Source organism: Bos indicus, chromosome 1 (assembly GCF_029378745.1).
Source record: "Bos indicus isolate NIAB-ARS_2022 breed Sahiwal x Tharparkar chromosome 1, NIAB-ARS_B.indTharparkar_mat_pri_1.0, whole genome shotgun sequence".
Classification (NCBI taxonomy): domain Eukaryota; kingdom Metazoa; phylum Chordata; class Mammalia; order Artiodactyla; family Bovidae; genus Bos; species Bos indicus.
This window is the reverse complement of record NC_091760.1, coordinates 157,189,834-157,212,791: the sequence shown is the minus strand read 5'-3', so window position 1 is coordinate 157,212,791 and position 22,958 is coordinate 157,189,834. Positions and strand designations below refer to the sequence as shown.

General features: G+C 42.2%; 1 long non-coding RNA gene across 1 annotated transcript in view; it reads left to right on the top strand.

Annotated features, from left to right (window-relative positions):
• Positions 1-16,146, top strand: part of LOC139180336 (uncharacterized) — a 63,270-nt gene extending 47,124 nt beyond the window's left edge. Inside the window, exons 2-4 of the long non-coding RNA XR_011564611.1 lie at positions 11,087-11,240; positions 12,281-12,588; positions 14,422-16,146. This is a non-coding gene — a long non-coding RNA (uncharacterized lncRNA). The remainder of the gene's footprint in view (positions 1-11,086; positions 11,241-12,280; positions 12,589-14,421) is intronic.
• The last annotated feature ends 6,812 nt before the right edge of the window (positions 16,147-22,958 follow it).

The window sequence follows — 22,958 nt, the reverse complement described above, 5'->3', positions numbered from 1 at the left end:
TGGGGAGGGGGTGCGATAGAAAATTCATACCATGGTGCTCACCACCAAAAGTGATCTTTCCTTCTTCCAGTTTCTATAACCCTGATGCTGCATCCACAGCACTCCTATAAAACTGATGCTTATTATTTCATATTATTTATGTATTGACCTCCCTGGCGCCTCAGCTGTAAAGAATCTGCCTGCCAATGCAGGAGACACAGGTTCCAGTCCTGGATCGGGTCACAAAAGAACCGGACATGACTTGGCGACTGAGCACACACTTATTAACACTGCCGTGTGCATGGGTTTTGTTGTTTTAGCTGCTAAGACTTTTCTGACTGTTTTGTGATCCCATGGACAGTAGCCCACCAGCCTCCTCTGTCCACGGGATTTGCCAGGCAAGAATACTGGAGTGGGTTGCCATTTCCTTCTCCAGGGGATCTTCCCAACCCAGGGATTGAATCCTGTCTCCTGTGTTGGTAGGCAGATTCTTTACCACTGAGCCATCAGGGAAGTCTGCACATGGATTAGTGGTGGGTTACTTCTCTTTCTTTTACTGATTAGAAAACTCCTGGAGGAAGAGAAAAGCCCTGTCACATAGCATCTGGAATAGTCCCCTGCTCTTATTTAGTGCCTCATAAATATTTGAATAAATTAGTCTTCCCCAAACGGGTGGGACAGTGATGTCAAGTATCTATCGTTTGTTTGCTTTTAGTGACAGGTTAGTTGAAGGATGGTGTGCATACAGGAAAGTCCACAAATCATAAATGTACACTTGATGCAGTCTTGGAAACGGAAAGTACCTGTATTAGCAGCCTAGACGCAAACAACGTCGCAGTATCAGCTGAAGCCCTTCTGTGCCTTTTGCAGTCACTGTTCCTTCTAGAAGCAGCCACTGTAAGATGCTATTGCTTTTAATGGTGTATAACAAAGGCATCGTATCTTTTAATATATGTTCTCTAATGATAAAAAATCCCTATGTCAGCATGCTCAAAAGACCCCCAAGATGTAACCTTTTGACACTCTGCTTCACAAGCATCAAAGGGTGTGTTTCAGGGCAGAATCTGGCAAGGAGTGAAACCCTAATGAGGTGTTCAAGAGTGCTCTTGTGAAAAGGTATTAAAGTTGTACAGATCATGTAGCTCCTGGAATGGGCTTGCTATTTAGGCAGGAAAACAAGCCAAAAACAAATGAGAAGGCAAAACACACTAAATTAAAGACAAATGAGCACAATCCCTAAGTACAGGATACAAATCATAGCCTTCAAATTTGAGGGCTGGTTCTCCTGGTTATTAACCAGTCTCTCAGGGAGATGGTGATGGACAGGGAGGCCTGGCATGCTGCGATTCATGGGGTCACAGAGAGCCGGACCCGACTGAGTGACTGAACTGAACTGAAGGTACTATAAGGGCCAAACTGAAAAAAGGAGGCAAAATCTTCCAGGTAATTTCCATGCTGGTTTCTCTTCTTCTTACTCTATGTTTTCTGCAGAATGGAAAAAAATATTTCACAGGATACATTCGTATCTCCTCTCCTCTTTTTCCAGCGAACTCAACTGTGGCTTTATTTTGTTGTTGTTGTTCAGTAGCTCAGTCATGTCCGACTTTTTGCGACCCCATGGGCTGCTCCCGAGACGGAGTCCATAGTCTTTTTGTAACCTGCGTTTGAAAATGACATGACATTGCCTTTGCCATATTTTACTCACTAATGCATCACTAGGTTCAGCCCACTCTCAAGAGGAGAAAGGGCATGAGGGAAGCAGGGATCACGGGACTGCCATTGGCCCTCTAACATCCGTCAGCTGTGCTTGAAAATCTTTTCTTCCTTTCTAATAGACAGCAGAAAGTGAAAGAAAGAAAGTGAAGTCTCTCAGTCGTGTCCGACTCTTTGTGACCCTGTGGACTGTGACCCATTAAGTTCCTCCATCCATGGGATTCTCCAGGCAAGAGTACTGGAGTGGGTTGCCATTTCCTTCTCCAGGGGATCTCCTCGACCCAGGGATCGAACCCAGGTCTCCCGCATTGCAGGCAGACGCTTTAACCTCTGAGCCACCAGGGAAGCCCAATAGTCAGCAGACAGGTCCATTTCAAGGCCCAAAGTAAAACTACAGTTCAAAATATCTCAGTATGCTGGAACGGGCAAGAGACAATCCAGTCTCAAGTTATCTGCCTTTTTCCCCTCACTTCTTCCAGAAAAAAAAAAAGAAAGGCTAAGTTCCTAAGAAAGTTATAGATCATTGATTAGGTCTAGCTTAAAACCCAATTTTCAGGAGGTAATTTCATGAACAAATTTTTAGACTTCCATAAATTTAGAGAATTCATATAATGCTGCCTCCATCTGGTTTTCTCCGAAGAACAATTTAAAATGGTGTTCTTCCCCAAACTGTCAGTCTGGGCTTGCAGTGATATTCCCAGAACCCTCACAGCATATGTTTGGTGTCTGACACGATCTGATGGTCTTTGACACTATTTTTCTGGGAGTTGAGTTGGGGTGGTTGACGGGGCACTCTGGGACTTGGATCTTTGCTGTGTTCTGTCTCAGCATAGGCCAGGACTGGGCCTACGTTCATACTGCCTGTGTGGTGGCCCCCAACATACAACCGGTGGAGTCCTGGTCACCTGAGGATTCATGTTACTCCCAAGGAATCACTGTCCATTACTGAAGCTTTGAAGAATCATGTCCATCAGCACTGCAGGTTTTCAAACGGCAGCACAAGCACTTTCCCCCAAGACACAAAGCTTTCTGTAAATATCCTCTTTTGATCTCTCTGTCCTTGAAACTTTTCCCTACTATGCTGCTGCTGCTAAGTCACTTCAGTCGTGTCCGACTCTGTGCGACCCCATAGACAGCAGCCCACCAGGCTCCCCCGTCCCTGGGATTCTCCAGGCAAGAACACTGGAGTGGGTTGCCATTTCCTTCTCCAATTCATGAAAGTGAAAAGTGAAAGGGAAGTGGCTGTCATGTCTGACTCTAGCGACCCCATGGACTTCAGCCCACCAGGCTCCTCCGTCCATGGGATTTTCTAGGCAAGAGTACTATGGCCACTCTAAAACCTCCTCCCACCAACCCTGCTGTCTCTCTCATAGATTCCATCAGCACTTTCCTATGTTTCATTGACTTTCTCCTCCCCAGTTGTACGCGGTATACAACACACTTTCCCAGAACAACTGTGTGTGACCCTTGAGAAGATACTTTGGTCCCTGTTCTGAAGGCCTGTCTCATGATAAGCAGGTGTCAACCCTGCTTTGAAGCAGTGATGAATAAAGTTATCTCTCTAAACAGGGCTGGCAACAAGAAGCAGAGTTTGGGTCTTGATGTCTTTCTCCTTTGGTTCCTTTCTCCCAAACTCAATTAGGAAGGAAACGTAGAGGAAACTTTTTCATGGGCAATCTTAGGAATAAAGAAAGGGGCTGGAAATGTAGTGTTTATCCTAATAACCAGTCTTAAATTATTCAGTTTAGAATCTCTGAGTTCTCCCAGTTCCCCACTCCTGTCCACTGAGTCAACAGAGCCAAAAAAAAAAAAAAAACACCCAAAAAACAAAAACCCAAAAAAACCAACAGCTTTCAGTATTTAAATCATATGAAGTTATGTTTAATATCAATATTTCATCCCTACTTCTGAGTATTGTGTATGTGTGTGGTTTTTGAGATGACTAAAAGATGTTTTGGGTAAAAATACTGCTGTAAATAAAGTCACAAAGAGGAACTAAAGAGCCTCTTGATGAAGGTGAAAGAGGAGAATGAAAAGCTGGCTTAAAACTCAACATTCAAAAAAACCAAGATCATGCCATCCAGTCCCATCACATCATGGCAAATAGATGGGGAAACAATGGAAACAGTGACAGATTTTTTATTTTCTTGGGCTCCAAAATCACTGCAGATGGTGACTGCAGCCATGAAATTAAAAGATGCTTGCTCCTTGGAAGAAAAGTTATGACAAATCCAGCCAGCATATTAAAAAGCAGAGACATTATTTTACAGACAAAGGTCCATATAGTCAAAGCTATGGTTTTTCCAGTAGTCATGTATGGATGTGAGAGTTGGACTGTAAAGAAGGCTGCTGCTGCTGCTGCTAAGTCGCTTCAGTCGTGTCCGACTCTGTGCAACCCCATAGGCGGCAGCCCATCAGGCTCCCCCATCTCTGGGATTCTCCAGGCAAGAACACTGGAGGGGGTTGCCATTTCCTTCTCCAGTGCATGAAAGTGAAAAGTGAAAGTGAAGTCACTCGGTCATGTCCGACTCTTTGTGACCCCATGGACTGCACCCTACCAGGCTTCTCCATCCATGGGATTTTCCAGGCAAGAGTACTGGAGTGGGGTGCCATTGCCTTCTCCAAAGAAGGCTGAATGCTGAACAATCAATGCTTTAAAACTGTGGTGCTGTGGAGACTCTGGAGAGTCCCTTGGATAGCAAGAGGATCAAACCAGTCAATCCTAAAGGAAATCAACCCTGAATATTCATTGGAAGGATTGATGCTGAAGCTGAAGCTCCAATACTTTGGCCACCTGATGCAAAGAGCTGACTCATTGGAAAAGACTCTGATGCTGGGAGGGATTGGGGGCAGGAGGAGAAGTGGACCACAGAGGATGAGATGGTTGGATGGAATAATTGATTCAATGGACATGACTTTGAGCAAACTCAGGGAGATAGTGGAGGACAGGGAAGCCTGAGGTGCTGTAGTCCATGGGGTCACAAAGAGTCAGACATGACTCAGTGCCTGAACAGCAACAACAAAATAAAGTAGCAGTTGAGTTAGCTGGAAAAAGAGGAGAGTAGATAAGGATTATCCTTTGAAATATATTTTTTCATTCTGCAGAAAACATAGAGGAAAAAGAAGAGAAACCAACATGGAAATTACCTGGATGGTTTTGCCTCCTTTTTTCAGTTTGGGCGCTTACAGTGCCTTAGAGACTGGTTAATAACCAGGAGAACTGGCCCTCAAATTTGAAGGCTATAATTTGTATCCTGTACTTAGGGGATTATGCTCATTTGTCTTTAATTTAGTCTGTTTTGCTTTCTCATTTGTTTTTGGCTTGTTTTCCTGCCTGTGTAGCAGCAGGTGTTTGGGTGATAATAACATCTAAAATAATTCTAGGAAAATGTGCAAATTGGCTGGAGAGCAGCAGGAGCTATCACAATATTTCCTCCCCACGATCCCCTGGTAATTCAGTTTAACTAATCAGGTTGCAGCACCAAAGCTGTGATGTGCCTGGGACACGGTATTTTTTGGTGCATTATTGTGTTGCTGCTTTAACCACAAGGAGTGGCTTATGGAAAAGTTTTATAAATCGGGAGATTGGGGTTGACGCATACACACTACTATATATATATGCATGCTTAGTTGCTCAGTCATATCTGACTCCGTGTGACCCATGAACTATAGCCCACCAGGCTCTTCTGTCCATGGGATTCTCCAGGTAAGAATACTCAAGTGGGTAGCCATTCCCTTCTCCGAGGGATCTTCCCAACCCAGCGATCAAATCCAGGCCTCCTTCATTGCAGCCAGATTCTTTACCCTCTGAGCCACCAGGGAAGCTGACTATGTACAAAATAGATAACTGATAAGGACTTGCTGTACAGCACAGGGAGCTCGACTCAATACTCTGTAACAACCGATATGGGAAAAGAATCTAAAAAAGAGTGGATATATGTATATGCATAACTGATTCACTTTGCTGTACAGCAGAAACTAACATTATAAATGAACTATAACTCCAATAAAATTTTCATAAAAATTACTATTAATACAAGATTTTCCCATGTGATTACTATTAGAATTACATATAATATCTCAAACTTATAACAATAAAATAACAAATAAAGCAAGAGAAAAAGGAAGAAAAGTCTTGTAGTTTGGGAGGAGTACTGCCACAGTGTACACGAGCTCACTACTGAAAGGTTGTTGCTCAGCCGTGAAAGACGCCAGGACTCGTGGCCTCAGAGGAGAAGAATTCAATCCGGGGCTCAGAGCTTTTGTGTGATAAAGTTATATTAAAGTACACAAGAGACAGGGAAAGCTTCTGACATAGATGTCAGGGGAGGGCAGAAAGTGCTCCTCTGCTAGTCTTTAACTAGATAGGATGTTATATAGTTACTAGCAAGCTGTGAATTATAGAAAGGAGATGTGTCAAACCTCAGAGACTGGCACCACGCCCCTCACCCACAACATGTATTTTGAGATAACATTGGCACCAGGTGAGTCATCCCAGGCCATAAAACGATGGACACGAACCATGAAGAGAGGCAGGTTTCCAAGTAAATGTAGAGTTTCATTAACATAGATTAGGAGAGCAAGGCATGAGTAAAACATACAGGTTTGTCAAGTCAGTTCCGAGTCTTAGGTGGAACCAACCTGAAGACGGAGTCTCGGGTAAATGCATAGAACATTAACATAGCTTAAGACAAACATTTCCCTAAGAAAAGTGCATGGGTTAGCTCAGGGTTTGAGAAAAGTTAAGTTCAGGTGGAGCCAGGAGTCGTCAAGGCAACACAGAGTTTTAAAAGAAACCTCTTTTAAAATTTGTATAGAGAAGGGGAAAAAATATAACACAAGTAGTTTGTTTCCTCCTGCCACTTAATAGAGAGAGAAAAAATGTCTGACACTTGCAGCCTATTTCTTCCGTTTGGAGACCCCTGGCCTTCCTGCCTGTTACCCTCTCACTTCCAAGTAACCGCCTTACAAGACTTAGGAAAAAAGAGTTTCTAGTTCTCAAATTTGAGCTATCAAATATGAAACTACTGTTCATTAATATTTACATTGATTAGGAATATATTCTGCTTAAAGCAGAAGAAAATCCATGAAACAATGATTTAAACAAATAAGACTTTTTTTATCAGACAAAGTTGAGAAATTATTCAGCAGGACTCTGGTGCCATCAGGGCCTCCAGTTTCTTCCAATGCCCGACTCTATCAGCCTTAGTTTTGTTTGTGCCTTCCAAGAGTCAGGTTCCCCACTCCTTTGTAAGTTCTGTAATCAAATCTCACTGGCCTGTAAAGTCAAATTCTCTGGGAATTCCCAGTCCCTTTGCCAGATCCCCAGGTTGGGAAATCTGTTGTGGGTTCTAGAACTTTCTTAACAGTGCGAGAATTTCCTTGGTATAATTGTTCTGCAGTTTGTGGGTCTTCTGCTTGGCGGCTCAAGGGCGACTCCTCCAAGAGGGCTCATGCCACAGGCTGTGTGCCCAGGGAGCTGCACGCACAGCCCCTGCCCCTGCGGCAGGCCACTGTTGACTCGTGCCTCCGCAGGAGACTCAGACACAGGTCTGGTCAGTCTCTGTGGGGTCTCTGGGTACTGGTGTGCACAAGGTTTTGTTTGAGCCCTACAAGAGTCTCTGGCAGGTATGGGGTTTGATTCTAAGTGTGATTTCGCCCCTCCTACCATCTTACTGGTGCTTCTCCATTGCCCTTGGATGTGTGATATCTTTTTTTGGTGGGATCTAACATTCTCCTGTGGATGGTTGTTCAGCAGCAAGTTGTAATTTTGGAGTTCTTGCAGGAGAAGATGACCACATGTCCTTCTACTCCACCATCTTGCCAGCTTCCACCAGCTTAAATTGAAGAAAGTAGGGAAAACCACGAGACAATTCAGGTATGACCTAGATCAAATTTCTTAAGATTATATACAGTGGAAGTGAGAAATAGATTTCAGGAGTTAGATCTTATAGAGTGCCTGAAGAACTATGGACAGAAGTTCATGACATTGTACAGGAGGCAGTGATCGAAACCACCCCCAAGAAAAAGAAATGCAAAAAGGCAAAATGGTTGTCTGAGGAGGCCTTACAAATAGCTGAGAAAAGAGAAGCTAAAGGCAAAGGAGAAAAGGTAAGATATACTCATTTGAATGCAGAGTTCCAAAGAATAGCAAGGAGAGATAAGAAAGCCTTCCTCAGCAATCAATGCAAAGAAATAGAGGAAAACAATAGAATGGGAAAGTCTAGAGATCTCTTCAAGAAAATTAGAGCTACCAAGGGAATATTTCATGCAAAGATGGGCACAATAAAGGACAGGAACTGTATGGAGCTAACAGAAGCAGAAGATATTAAAAAGAGGTGGCAAGAATACACGGAAAAACTATACAAAAAAGATCTTCATGACCCAGATAATCACGATGGTGTGATCACTCACTTAGAGCCAGACATCCTGGAATGCAAAGTCAAGTAGACGATGATGGAATTCCAGTTGAGCTATTTCAAATCCTAAAAGATGATGCTGTGAAAGTGCTGCGCTCCGTATATCAGCAAATTTGGAAAACTCAGCAGTGGCCACAGGACTGGAAAAGGTCAGTTTTCATTCCAATCCCAAAGAAGGGAAATGCCAAAGAATGTTCAAACTACTGCACAATTGCACTCATCTTATACTCAAAGTAATGCTCAAAATTCTCCAAAGGCTTCAACTGTACATGAACCTTGAACTTCCAGATGTTCAAACTGGATTTAGAAAAGGTAGAGGAACTAGAGATCAAATTGCCAACATACACTGGATCATCAAAAAAGCAAGAGAGTTCCAGAAAAACATTTACTTCTGCTTTATTGATTACGCCAAAGCCTTTGACTGTGTGGATCACAACAAACTGTGGAAAATTCTTAAAGAGATGGGAATACCAGACCACCCTACCTGCCTCCTGAGAAATCTGTAGCAGATCAAGAAGCAACAGTTATAACCAGACATGGAACAACAGACTGGTTCCAAATTGGGAAAGCATTTCGTTAAGTCTGTATGTATATTGTCACCCTGCTTACTTAACTTCTATGCAGAGTACATCATGGGGAACGCTGGACTGGATGAAGCTCAAGCTGGAATCAAGATTGCTGGGAGAAATATCAATAACCTCACATACGCAGATGATACCACCCTTATGGCAGAAAGTGCAGAGGAACTAAAGAGCCTTTTGGTGAAAGTGAAAGAGGAAGTGAAAAAGCTGACTTAAAACTCAACATTCAGAAAACTAAGATCATGGCATCTAGTCCCATCACTTCATGGCAAATAGATGGGAAGCAGTGGAAACAGTGACAGACTTTATTTTCTTGGGTTCCAAAATCACTGTGACTTCAGATAGTGACTGAAGCCATGAAATTAAAAAGCACTTGCTCCTTGGAAGAAAAGCTATGACCAACCTAGACAGCATATTAATAAGCAGAGATATTACTTTACCAACAAAGGTCCATCTAGTCAAAGCTATGGTTTTTCCAGTAGTCATGTATGGATATAAGAGTTGGACAATAAAGAAACCTGAGCATTGAAGAACTGATTCTTTTGAACTGTGGTGTTGGAGAAGCCTCTTGAGAATCTTGCAAGTCTTGGAGACTCGCAATCTCCAAGGGACTTCAAGGAGATTCAACCAGTCAATTCTAAAGGAAATGAGTCCTGAATATTCATTGGAAGTCTGATGCAGAAGCTGAAACTCCAATACTTTGGCCACCTGATGTAAAGAACTGACTCATTGGAAAAGACCCTAATGATGGGAAAGATTGAAGGTGGGAGGAGAAGGGGATGACAGAGGATGAGATGGTTGGATGGCATCACTGACTCGATGGACATGAGTTTGAGCAAGCTCTGGGAGTTGGTGATGGACAGGGAGGCCTGGCATGCTGCAGTCCATGGGGTCTCAAAGAGTCGGACACGACAGCGACTGAACTAACTAACTAACCATCCTTATTGTGTGGAAATCTCCTCCCCAAAGTTTGTGAGTAGCCCCATACCTTCAAGTGTCAAATGCATATTCTAGCCTGAATGAAATTCGCAGTACATTCCTTTCCAGTGCTGTCTCATTGAGTAAGACTGAAGGATCACCTGTAATTGCAAAAATGGCTAGGAAACCAAAATTTCTAGTTTGGCAAATTTGACACAGTCTGCAAATCAGGCTTTTGATTATTAAAAAAGTAGGGGAGAATGGATGTTTAGTAGGTAAGTAGAGAGCCTTGCAGGCTTGGAGAAGGAAATGGTAATCCACTCCAATCCTGGTGGGCTGCCGTCTATGGGGTCGCACAGAGTCAGACACGACTGAAGCGATTTAGTAGCAGCAGCAGCAGCAGCAGAGAGCCTTGCAAGATCTCTCTTCAGAGAATAATCTTCCTCATCTGTACATAACGGATATATGTATATGTAAAATGTCTGTGTGTTTCCACACCATGTTTAAGATTGTGGGCTTTCATATCTGATGGAACTGAATTTCATCTTTCTTCTGCCACTCACTCAATATGTGATATTAGGGAGGTTATTTCAGCCTATCCATCTCACATTCCTGAGATTACAATACTATCTACTTCACAGAGTTTTTGTGAGAATAAGAAAGATAGTAGATGTAAAGTGTGTGGCATGGTGCATCAGTCAGTTCAGTCGCTCAGGCGTGTCCGACTCGTGTGACCCCATGGACTGCAGCACGCCAGGCTTCCCTGCCCATCACCAACTCCCAGAGCTTCCTCAAACCCATGTCTGCTGAGTTGGCGATGCCACCCACTGTGGTTGGAATATAATAAACTTTCAATAACGTTTCTTATTGTTCTGATTATTTTGCAGTACTCTCTTACTGCTGTTATTATCAACCCCTGAATTTCCTGAACTGATAGGCATTTGTGACACTAGGCAGGAGCCAGGGTCGGGACCTGCCCTCACCTCCTTCCAAGGGCAGCCACAAATGGTGGTTCAGCTGCAGGAACATGAAGGTGTGGCAGGTCCCTGTCCAAGGACGGGAGAGAAAAACCCACGAATATATCTGTTTATTCCTTCTCCCTCTTGGTGTCTCTCAAGCAGGCCCATTGCAAGTAATGGCAAATATGGGAGGGACCCAGGTGCAATTTGCAGTGAGGCGGGTTGTATGATACAAGAGACGCTACCCTCACCACAGGGGAATCCGCCCGGTCTACCAGTGGAAAGGAGCTAGTCAGGTTTGGTTCTGCTATCCCATTGTCCCCCAACCTGGAGCCATTTCTGCAGCTCTGCAGGGTAGTTACTCCAGCTGAGCACAGCCTGTGATAACAGGAGGGGCCGTACTTCCTGGCTGTCCACCATATTCAAAGCCTGCCTCTGCAGGGCTTCCACTGCAGGTCTTCTGCTGGGCTTGCGAAATGTATCCTCACGTGGACTTCTGGTTTGAATGTTTCTGTAGCAACTGGGAAACCATCTTAAGAAATGACATTTGAATACCCAGAAATGGAATATCTATCTTCAGTCCAGCCAACAAGTTCACACGATGCCAAGAAGGTATTGGCTGTGCTTGAGTGTTCTCTATTGCATACTTGATGGACACCCGAAATCACGAGGTAGGTATCTCGTTGTTTAGACTGTATTATTTGAGGTCAAGTGAGATAGTCTCACCACAAGAAGGTCTCTTCAGGGGGTATTCACTAGGATATCCCAAGTGTCCATGGGCACCAGTGCCTCTGGGTGAGAATGACAGAGACGACCTTTGACCAGAAGACACTTGCATGGAAAGGCTGCTTTCCTCATTGCTGTAGCCTTGTCACCACCACTCTAAAGGGGTATGTCTGTCTGTGCAACACTCATATAATGCATGGAAATCTTTGATGCTCACACCCAATACGACACCTCTAGCACCTCAAAAAGGAGGTCTGAGCTCTCTGTAGACTCCTTAATGCAATCCTTAATCCAACGATATCATGATGAATTGTATTTCACGGCCATGACATCATCCGGGAGGCACTGGACCCTGACCAAGGTCCTGCACACCATCCTTTGCTTCATGTTCATCACCCAGAAGAGCCACTTCTGTCCTGTTTATATAAGGCATTTATCCCATCTCAACAATGTAATTCTAACAGGATTTTTATCCCCAGAAAGCGCAGGAGGAAGTTTTGTCTCAGATTGGGTCCTGGAGTCTACCCTCCCAGCCACTTCCACACCCTTCGCTGTAGTGGAGTGCTGCTGGCCAGTCACTGGCGCGTCCACTCGGGCGAGCGGCCCTACGCCTGCGACCTGATGCTGAGCCAAGTGGCTCCAGAGTGCATTGTTAGAATTCTCTGAATCTTGAGTTTTGTTCCTTTCTTTTCTTTGCCTCTGAGTCTTTACCCCTCTTTTGTTCCTTGTACTATCCATGAAAAATGAAAGCTTCTCTCAGCTACATGATGAATATGATTTCACGTAGCAGCTTGAGAAAAAATGAAATAGATCAAAACTTCTACTTAATGACATGGCAATCAATTAGGTATATACATAAAATAATTCTGAAAGATAGCTGCCTTATAACCTTTCAGACATTATGGAAAGTCATGTTCTGATTGCTCAGCCCTCCTTCATGCTCCTGCATTGTCATTCTTTATTCTCATCCTTTTTGTTTTCCTAGGTCCTTTCAGCGATGACAGTCATATTGAAGGTAAATTCTAGAGAAAAGAAATGCTAAAAAAGGAGACTCCCCGTCTGAATGTCAATGACCATTTCCAACCACTGGAGACAGAGATATTCCAACTGCATTTGATATTCCAGATTCAGTGTGGCCTCTGGGGGATGGAGCTGGGATTGCCAATCTTTCTGTATGGTAGAGGGGAAACTTTGGAACTAAGACTGCTTTTTCCAGCATCCAATTATCTTCCACGTCCTAGAGCTTTGGAAACCCAGTAAATGGCATGATATACTTCACATAATCATGTGGAGGTAAGGATTCCTATGATTTCAGGTCAATGATAAATATTTTAGTATAGAGTAAATGTGATGGCAGATACAAATTTGATGGCAAAACACATTCCATATAATATGTATGTGTTAACTTGCTGCTGCTAAGTCACTTCAGTCATGTCCGACTCTGTGTGACCCCATAGACAGCAGCCCACCAGGCTCCCCCGTTCCTGGGATTCTCCAGGCAAGAACGCTGGAGTGGGCTGCCATTTCCTTCTCCAATGTGTTAACTTAGTACAAAAATTTATAAATTTAACCCAAAGCAAAAGTAGTATTCTTATAACTATCAGTTTGATATATTTAATCAGGAGTATTTTAATGGTAAAAGTCCTAGAAATTAGTTCTATCACAGGGAATAATGGGAATTGATGATGTTGGCTGAAAACCACCTTCTTCAGTCAAAGTGATCTTAAGTTCATTCATTAATTCACTTATTACCCTACTACAATTTGCTTGCAAAACCCCTAAAATCCAAGTCTTAAATGCTGGAGCCTAAAGTGATGAAACTTTGGAAATATAGGCATAGAAGAAAATATCTGCTCAAAAGCATCTGTGCCAAATCTGGATCTTCCCTATAGCTCAGATGGTAAAGAATCTGCCTGCAATGCAAAAGATCTGGGTTTGATTCCTAGGTCAGGAAGATCCTTTAGAGAAGGGAATGGCAATCCACTCCAGTATTCTTGCCTGAAGAATCCCATGGACAGAGGAGCCTGGCGGGCTACAGTTCATGGGGTCGCAGAGTCAGACATGACTGAGTGACTAACACTGCTACTGCTATCCATGCTAAAAAAATGTATTAAAGAAAAACAGAAAATTAATATCTGTGAAGGCTTCCAGTATTACTACCTTTAATTGGAATGAAGGCTATGGCTGAATACAGACTTCTTGCACTAAATTTGGGTTGGCTACCACCAACTGAATAAGTGTGTGTGTGTGTGTGTGTGTGTGTGTGTGTGAATGAATGAATGCCCAGCATAAGAAAATGTTGGATGAGTCATTGAAAATCATTATAAAATCACCACTGATGTTGTTTTAAGCATTTCTAATGGATATTGGAAAGTAGAAATTATACCATGTTTGCTATTTTAATTTGATTGAGATTGACAGAGAGACATTCTTCCTGACAATAATCTCCAATTGATAATGTCTAGGAAGATGGCTGAGTTCTGGAAAACACCAATAGGCCTCCTCTTAAATGGCAACCCACTCCAGTATTCTTGCCTGGAGAATCCCATGGACGGAGGAGCTTGGTGGGCTACAGTCCACGGGTCGCCAAGAGTCAGACACGACTGAGCGACTTCACTTTCACTTTCTAATTTCTCAAAAAACCATAGGAGATCATTTAATATGGAAGGAAAATGTTTTCACTGGCCTAAACAAAAATATTGAAAGTGAAAATGTTAGTCACTCAGTCGTGTCCGACTCTTTGGGACCCCATGGACTGTAGCCTGCCAGGCTTCTCTGTCCATCTAATTCTCCAGGTAAGAATTGTGGAGTGGGTAGCCATTCCCTTCTCCAGGGGATCTTCCCAACCCAGGGATTGAACTTGGGTTTCCCACATTGCAGGCATATTCTCTACTATCTGAGCCACTGGGGAAACCCCCAAATATTGACGAATGTTTAAAATCACCGGAAGAGATTTTTATGTATTTTATCCTGAAGAAGCAGGATTGAAAACATCTGCAATAGCTAATTTGATCTAGTCCCTAACTTGATGTCATCTGATTAAAACACAAGTGTAGAAAGGCTGCTACTGATCAAAGCTGAAACCTTTACTTAACTTTGCGAATCTGATGTCCTCATCTGTTGCAGGTTGAATTATATCCTACAAATGGATGTTGAAGGCTTCCCTTGTGGCTCAGCTGGTAAAGAATCACCTGTGATACGGAAGACCTGGGTTTGATCCCTGGGTTGGGAAGATCCCCCGGAGAAGGGAAAGGCTACCCACTCCAGTATTCTGGCCTGGAGAATTCCATGGAATGTATAGCCCATGGGGTTGCAAAGAGTCGGAGACAACTGAGCGACTTTCACTCACTCACTCAAAGGATGTTGAAATCTTAACCCCCAGTACTTGTGACCTGATTTGGAAACAGGCTCTTTGCAGATGATCAAGTTAAGTTGAGGTGAGTAGGGTGGACCATAATCCAGTATGACTGGTGGCCTTACACAAAGGAGAAATTTGGACACAGAGATGGACACACACAGGGAGTACATGAAAGGCACATGAAGACAAAGATGAGCGTGATGGACCTACCAGCCAGGGAATACCAAAGGCTTCTAGCAAACCACAAGGTCGGGAGAGGCCTGGAACAGATTCCCCCTCACAACTCTCAGAAGGAACCAACCCTGCCATCACCTTAATCTTGGATTTCTAGCCTTCAGATGGGAAAAGAATGTTTCTGTGGATTAGGCCACCTAGTGGATGGTGCTTTGTCATGGGAGCCCTGGCATACAGATCCAGCCATAACCCAGTGGTGTTAGCTTTGCTCTGGTAGCTAGGGCTTCCCTAGTGGCTCAGATGGTAAAGAATCTGCCTGCAATGCGGGTGACTCAGGTTAAATCCCTGTGTCAATCCCTGGGTTGGGAAGATCCCCTGGAGAAGGAAATGGCCACTCACCCTAGTATTCTTGCCTGGAAAATTCCATGGACAGAGGAGCCCGACAGGCCACAGTCCATGGGGTCTCAAGAGTCAGACACGACTTAGCGACTAAACCACCATCACTACCACCATGGTGAAAGATAAGAAATTAACTAAAAGATAAATTTGAGAGAAAATAGGAGTTACTTAATAAAAAGTTAGAATAAAAGAACATATTGATAATCAATAGTACACATGAAAAATACAGATGTTCAAAAAATTAGACAATGAAGTCTTACTCTCTTGGAGAAGTATTAGTCGCTCAGTGGTGTCCAACTCTTTGCGACCCCATGAACTGCAACACGCCAGGTTCCTCTGTCCATGGGATTTTCCAGGCAAGAATACTGTAGTGGGTTGCCATTTCTTTCTCCGTAGCTCTTCCCAACCCAGAGATCAAACTCAGGTCTCCTGCATTGCAGTCAGATTCTTTACCATCTGAGGCACGAGGGAAGTCCTTACTCTCTCAGATGAGTAAAAAAAAGAAAAATATAAGACATACTCTGGCTATTTCATATCTTTCTTTCAGAGTAGGAATGTTGTTTTTATTCCTTTCCCATCTTAAAATTAAAGACCAAAGGAATTAAAATTTGTCCAGCTTTTACTTCTATATCATACTATCAAAATCAAAAGATAATACAACACTTTTTAAATATTGTGAGGGAAGAGAGTGCAATGCAGGAATGCCACGCCCAGCAAAGACGTGACCACTGTGTCAAGTGTAGTCGCAGGGACTTGGTGCTCTTAGATCTGTGTTGAAACAAATGGACCACAGGTATAAAGGGGTATCAGAAATGACGGAGGCAAGAGAAAAGCCATCGTAAGTGAAATATGGTCATTGTAACACATGGTATTAATTATAATGAGTTTACATCACTAATGCACTAACACACGCACAAGTGAAACATCCACGCATGCACAAAATAACAGCAGAAAATTATGTAAAATAAAAGGAAAAGGAGAGGATTTTAACTCATTGTATTTAATCTACTACAGATCTAATGAGAAAAAGTTAAATACATGGAAAAACGAAGTACACGTGACAAAGTAAAAGGCATGTTACAGAGCTTATTTTGGAAGCTAGAAGTTTCCACAAGTATTTTCTACAGAACAAATGTGATCTTAGATGTGTACCTCACAAAACATCACAGTGTAAGGAATAAAAAGAAAAAACCCTAGAGTAATGGAAATAGATGGAAAAGTGACTAGAAAAATTTTGTATGAATATATGTATGAATACACACATATATGTATCAGTCAGTTCAGTTCAGTCACTCAGTCGTGTCCGACTCTTTGCAACCCCATGAATAGCAGCACGACAGGCCTCCCTGTCCATCACCAACTCCCAGAGCTTGTTCAAACTCACGTCCATTGAGTCAGTGATGTCATCCAGCCATCTCATCCTCTGTCATCCCCTTCTCCTCCTGCCCCCAATCCCTCCCAGCATCAGAGTCTTTTCCAATGAGTCAACTCTTTGCATGAGGTGGCCAAAGTATTGGAGTCTCAGCTTCAGCATCAGTCCTTCCAAAGAACACCAAAGACTGATCTCCTTTAGAATGGACTGGTTGGATCTCCTTGCAGTCCAAGGGACTCTCAAGAGTCTTCTCCAACACCACAGTTCAAAAGCATCAATTCTTCAGTGCTCAGCTTTCTTCACAGTCCAACTCTCACATCCATACATGACCACTGGAAAAACCATAGCCTTGACTAGACGGACCTTTGTTGGCAAAGTAATGTCTCTGCTTTTGAATATGCTGTCTATATATATGTAATATAGACATATACAAATTGAATTTTACAATTACACTCATCTTGCACGCTAGCAAAGTGATGCTCAAAAGTCTCCTAGCAAGGCTTCAACAGTACATGAATCATGAACTTCCAGATGTTCAAGCTGGATTTGGAAAAGGCAGAGGAACCAGAGAGCAAATTGCCAACATCTGTTGGATCATTGAAAAAGCAAGAGAGTTCCAGAAAAATATCTACTTCTGCTTTATTGACTATGCCAAAGCCTTTGACTGTGTGGATCACAACAAACTGGGGAAAATTCTTCAAAGATGGGAATAAAAGACCACCTGATGTGCTTCCTGAGAAATCTGTATGCAGGTCAGGAAGCAACAGTTAGAACTGGACATGGAACAACAGACTGGGTCCAAATTGGGAAAGTAGTACGTCAAGGCTGTGTATTGTCACCCTGCCTATTTAGCTTATATGCAGAGTACATCATGAGAAACGCTGGACTGGATGAAGCACAAGCTGGAATCAAGATGGAGAAATATCAATAACCTCAGATATGCAGATGATACCACCCTTATGGCAGAAAGTGAAGAGGAACTAAAGAGCCTCTTGATGAAAGTGAAAGAGGAGAGGGAAAAAGTTGGCTTAAAAACTCAACATTCAGAAAATGAAGATCATGGCATCTGGTCCCATCACTTCATGGAAAATAGATGGGGAAACAGTGTCAGATTTTATTTTCTTGGGCTCCAAAATCACTGCAGATGGTGATTGCAGCCATGAAATTAAAAGACGCTTGCTCCATGGAAGGAAAGTTATGACCAACATAGACAGTATATTAAAAAGCAGAGACATTACTTTGCCAACAAAGGTCTGTCTAGTCTAAGCTATGGTTTTTCCAGTAGTCATGTATGGATGTGAGAGTTGGATTGTGAAGAAAGCTGAGCACCAAAGAATTGATGCTTTTGAACTGTGGTGTTGGAGAAGACTCTTGAGGGTCCTTTGGATTGCAAGGAGATCCAACCACTCCATCCTAAAGGAAATGAGTCCTGAATATTCATTGGAAGGACTGATGCTGAAGCTGAAACTCCAATACTTTGGCCACCAAATGCGAAGAACTGACACATTTGAAAAGACCGTGATTCGAGGAAAGGTGGGAGGAGAAGGGGACAACAGAGGATGAGATGGCTGGATGGCATCACTGACTCAATGGACATGAATTTGAACAAGCTGGACAGGGAGGCCTGGCGTGCTGCAGTCCATGGGGTCACAAAGTGTTGGACACGACAGAGCGACTGAACTGAACTGAACAGATTGAATATTACTAATGATTAAAAGGGGCTTCCCTGATAGCTCAGTTGGTAAAGAATCCACCTGCAATGCAGGAGACCCCAGTTCGATTCCTGGTTGGGAAGATCTGCTGGAGAAGGGATAGGCTACCCACTCCAGTATTCTTGGGCTTCCCTGGTGGCTCAGAAGGTAAAGAATCCGCCTGCAATATGGGAGACCTGGGTTCAGTCCATGGGTTTGGAAGATCTCCTGGAGAAGGGAAAGGCTGCCCACTCCAGTATTCTGGCCTGGAGAATTTCATGGACTGTATAATCCATATGGTCGTCAAAGAGTCGGACACGACTGAGTGACTTTCACTTTCACTTCAGTTTCAGTGATTAAAAGCTAGAAAACTTACCAAGTCATGGTGGGAAAAATTGAATTACCAACCTTGCTCTGATAAGCATTTAGAGTTTATTTTTTTAAATTATATTGAAGTATAGTTGATTTAAAATGTTGTGTTTAGCTTCTGTTGTACACTGAAGTGACTCAGTTACTGAATATTACTTTTCACGTTCTTTTCCGTTATGGCTTATCAAAGGATGTTGATATAGTTCCCTGTGCTATACAGTGGAGCCGTGTTTATTCATCCTTGTGAAATAGTTTGAGTGTGCTAATCTCAGCCTCCCAGCCCTTCCCTCTTCCACCACCCTCCCCTTGGCAACACAAGTTGGTCTCCATTTCTGTGAGTCTGGTTTTGTAGGGACGTTCATTTGTGTCGTATTTTAGATTCTACATATAAGTGATATCGTATGTATTTGTCTTTCTCTTTCCGACTTACGTCCCTTAGTATGATAATCTCTAGGTCCATCCATGTTGCTGCAAATGGAATTACCTCTTTCTTTCTTATGGCTGTGAATTGGAAGTTACTCGGTCATGTCCAACTCTTTGCAACCGCACGTCCGTGGAATTCTCCAGGCCAGAACACTGGAGTAGGTAGCCCTTCCCTTCTCCAGGGGATCTTCTCAACCCAGGCTTTGAACCCAGCTCTCCCGCATCGCAGGAGGATTCTTTACCAGCTGAGCCACAAGGGAAGCCCTTTTTATGACTGAGTAGTGTTCAATTCTTCTTTATCCATTCATTTGTCAATAGACATTTAGATTGCTTCCGTGTCTTGGCTGTTGTAAATTGTGCTGTTATGAACATATGGGTGCTTATATCTTTTTGAGTTATAGTTTTTACTGGTGTATGCCCAGCAGTGGCATTGCTGTATCATATGGCAACTCTATTTTTAGTTTTTTGAGGAAGCTCCATACTGTTTTCCATAGTGACTGTACCAATTTACTTTTTTTCCATACTGTAACATGGTTCCTTTACACTGCACCCTCTGTAACATTTACTATTTGTAGACGTGTTAATGATGGCCATTCTGACTGGTGTTAGCACCTTATTGTTGTTTTGATTTTCATTTATCTAGCTATTAACAATAATGAGCATCTTTCCATGTGCCTATTGGTCATTTGTATCTCTTCTTTGGATAAATGTCTTTTGAGGTCTTCTGCCCATTTTTTAATTGGATTGTTTGTTTTTTTGTTATGGAATTGTAGGAGTTGTTTGTATATTTTGGAAATTAAGCCCCTGTCAGTCACATCATTTGCAACCTAGTCCATAGGTTGTCTATTTGTTTTGTTTATGGTTTCCTTTGGTATGAAAGAGTTAAAAGTTTGAATAGTTCCCACTTGCTTATTTTTGTTTTTATTTCTATTGTCTTGGGAGGCTAACCCAAGAAAACACTGGTAGCACTTCTGTCAGAGAATGCTTTGCCTATGTTCTCCTCTGAGTTTTATGGTATCTTGTCTTATATTTAAATCTTTCAGCCATTTCAAGATTATTTTTTGTGCATGCAGCTGTTCAGCTTTCCCAATACCACTCGCTGAAGAGACTGTCTTTTCCTCATAGTATATTCTTGCCTCCTTTGCTGAAGATTAACTGTCCATAGGGGTGTGGGTTTATTTCTGGGCATCTCTTCAGTCCACTGACCCACGTGTCTGCTTCTGCACCAGGGCCCTGCTGCTTTGATTGCTGTATCCTAGTCGCATTGTCTTCGGAGAAGGCGATGGCAGCCACTCCAGTGCTCTTGCCTGGAGAATCCCATGGATGGAGGAGCCTGGTGGGCTGCAGTCCATGGGGTCGATAGGAGTCGGACAGGACTGAGTCTGACACGACTGAGCGACTTCACTTTCACTTTCATGCATTGGAGAAGACAGTGGCACCCCCTCCAGTGCTCTTGTCTGGAAAAGCCCATGGATGGAGGAGCCTGGTAGGCTGCAGTCCATGGGGTCGCGAAGAGTCGGACACGACTGAGCGACTTCCCTTTCACTTCTCACTTTCATGCATTGGAGAAGGAAATGGCAACCCACTCCAGTGTTCTTGCCTGGAGAATCCCAGGGACGGGGGAGCCTGGTGGGCTGCCGTCTCTGGGGTCGCACAGAGTCGGACACAACTGAAGTGACTTAGCAGCAGCAGCAGCAGCAGCAGCATTGTCTGAAGTCAGAGCAGGTAGTGCCTCCTGCTTTGTTCTTTATCCTCAGGGTTATTTTGGCAATTCTGGGTCTTTTATGTTTCCATGAAGATTTTAGAAATATTTGTCATAGTTCTGTGAAAAATATTGTGGGTATTTTGAGAGGTATTGCATTAAATCTGTAGATTGCTTTGGGTATTATGACCATTATAAGAATATTAATTCTTCAAAACATTTAAAGTGTTTTAAAACAAATATGTAAAATGATGCAAGAAAACATAAATTTCAAATCATTAAAAATATTGTTGTCCAAAAAGTTAGCTATGTAGAATTTATAAAGTGTAAATCTTTATTGACATATTTAAAATAAAACTTGAATAAAGATATCACTGATTCTTAGAAGAATCTCCCTTCCTTGGTTTTTTGTATATTAAAAAAATCATATTCAGTTTTAAGAATCTTTGTGCTTCACTTGTAAGCACAAAGCCACCATTGTATTTGAATGAAGTATAGACATTCCTTTAAACTCAAGGACAATATAATAATGATGCCGAATTTTATCTTTCCTATTTCCTAATGCGGTGCACTTTGAAAAACAGAAAAGGAATGAGAAATCTTCCACATATTGGAAGCAATTAACTAATTGTCTTTAATAGGTAAATGGATAAACACTATGGCATATCTGTACAGTGAAGTATTGTTTAGCAATAAAAAGAAATGAGCTATCAACCCATTGAAAAGCATCTTAAAATCATAAAGCAAATTGAAAGAAACTGATATGAGCTACATAAAATGTATACTTCCAACTATATCACATTCTGGAAAAGACAAAAGAAGTAGAGATAACAAAATAATCAATGGTTGTTAGGGGTTCTGGGAGAGGGGATGAGGGTTGTAAGAATAGAAGCATAGGGGATTTTTAGGGTAGTGAAGCTATTTGAAAGGTGGGTGCACAATATTATGTGTTTGTCAAAACCTACAGAACTGAATAACACAAAGAGTAAGCCCTACAGTAAGTGATGGGCTTTAGTTAATAATATTGTATCATTATTGGTTTATTAATCGTACCAGGTGTGCCACATTAATTCAAGATGTTAATAGTAGGGGAAAGGGAAGCAGGGGAGTATATGAAAACTCCCTGTACTTTTTGCTCAACTTTTCTGTGAACCTAAAACTGCTCTAAAATAAAATCTATTAATTATAAAAAACACAAGAGAGATAATAAATATAGAAGAGAATAATTAAAAAGTAATTATTTGCAAAGAAGTATTTCTCAATTTATTTTTATATTTTCTATATGGTGCTATAGTTTTCCCAATTGTTTAGCTTTTTATTGATGTGTAACTGAAATATAACGTTGTGTTAGTCTCAAGTATGCAGAACAGTGATTCGATATTCATATGTATTGCAAAATGTAGCCATATCTTTCTATTATTTTATGTATTTTACTGTTTTAACTGAAACAATATTTAAATTTTGACTTTGCAAGAAACAAGAATACCTAATTTAGTGTTTGCTTATCACGAATGAGTGGACAGAACGATTTTAGGGCATTTGTTGTTGTTGTTCAGCCACTAAGTCATGTCTGACTCTGTGATCCCAGGGACTGCAGCACGCCAGACTCCTCGGTTATTCACTATCTCCCAGAGTTTGCTCAAATTCATGTGCATTGAGTCAATGATGCTGTCTAACCAACTCACCCTCTGCCGCCTCTTCCTCCTTTTGCCTTCAGTCTCTCCTAGCATCAGGGTCTTTTTCCAATGAGTAAGCTTTTTGCATCAGGTGGCCAAAGTATGGAGCTTCAGCTTCAGCAACTGCACTTCCAACGAATATTCAAGGTTGGTTTCCTTTAGGGTCAATTGGTTTGGTCTCCTTGCAGTCCAGGAACTATCAGTCTTTTCCAGAATTTGAAAGCATCAATTATTTGGTGCTCAGCCTTCTTTATGGTCCAACTCTCACATTCAAACATGACGACTGGAAAATCATAGCTTTGACTACACACACCGTTGTTGGCAAAGGGCACCCAATATAGGAGTGTCTAAATACACAAAAATTAACAGATATTAATATAAAAGGAGAAACTGACAGTAAGTAATAGAGAACTATAAACACCCCACTCACATCAATGGACAGATCATTCAGATAGAAAAATCAATAAGAAAATACTGGCTTTGAATGACACATTCTACC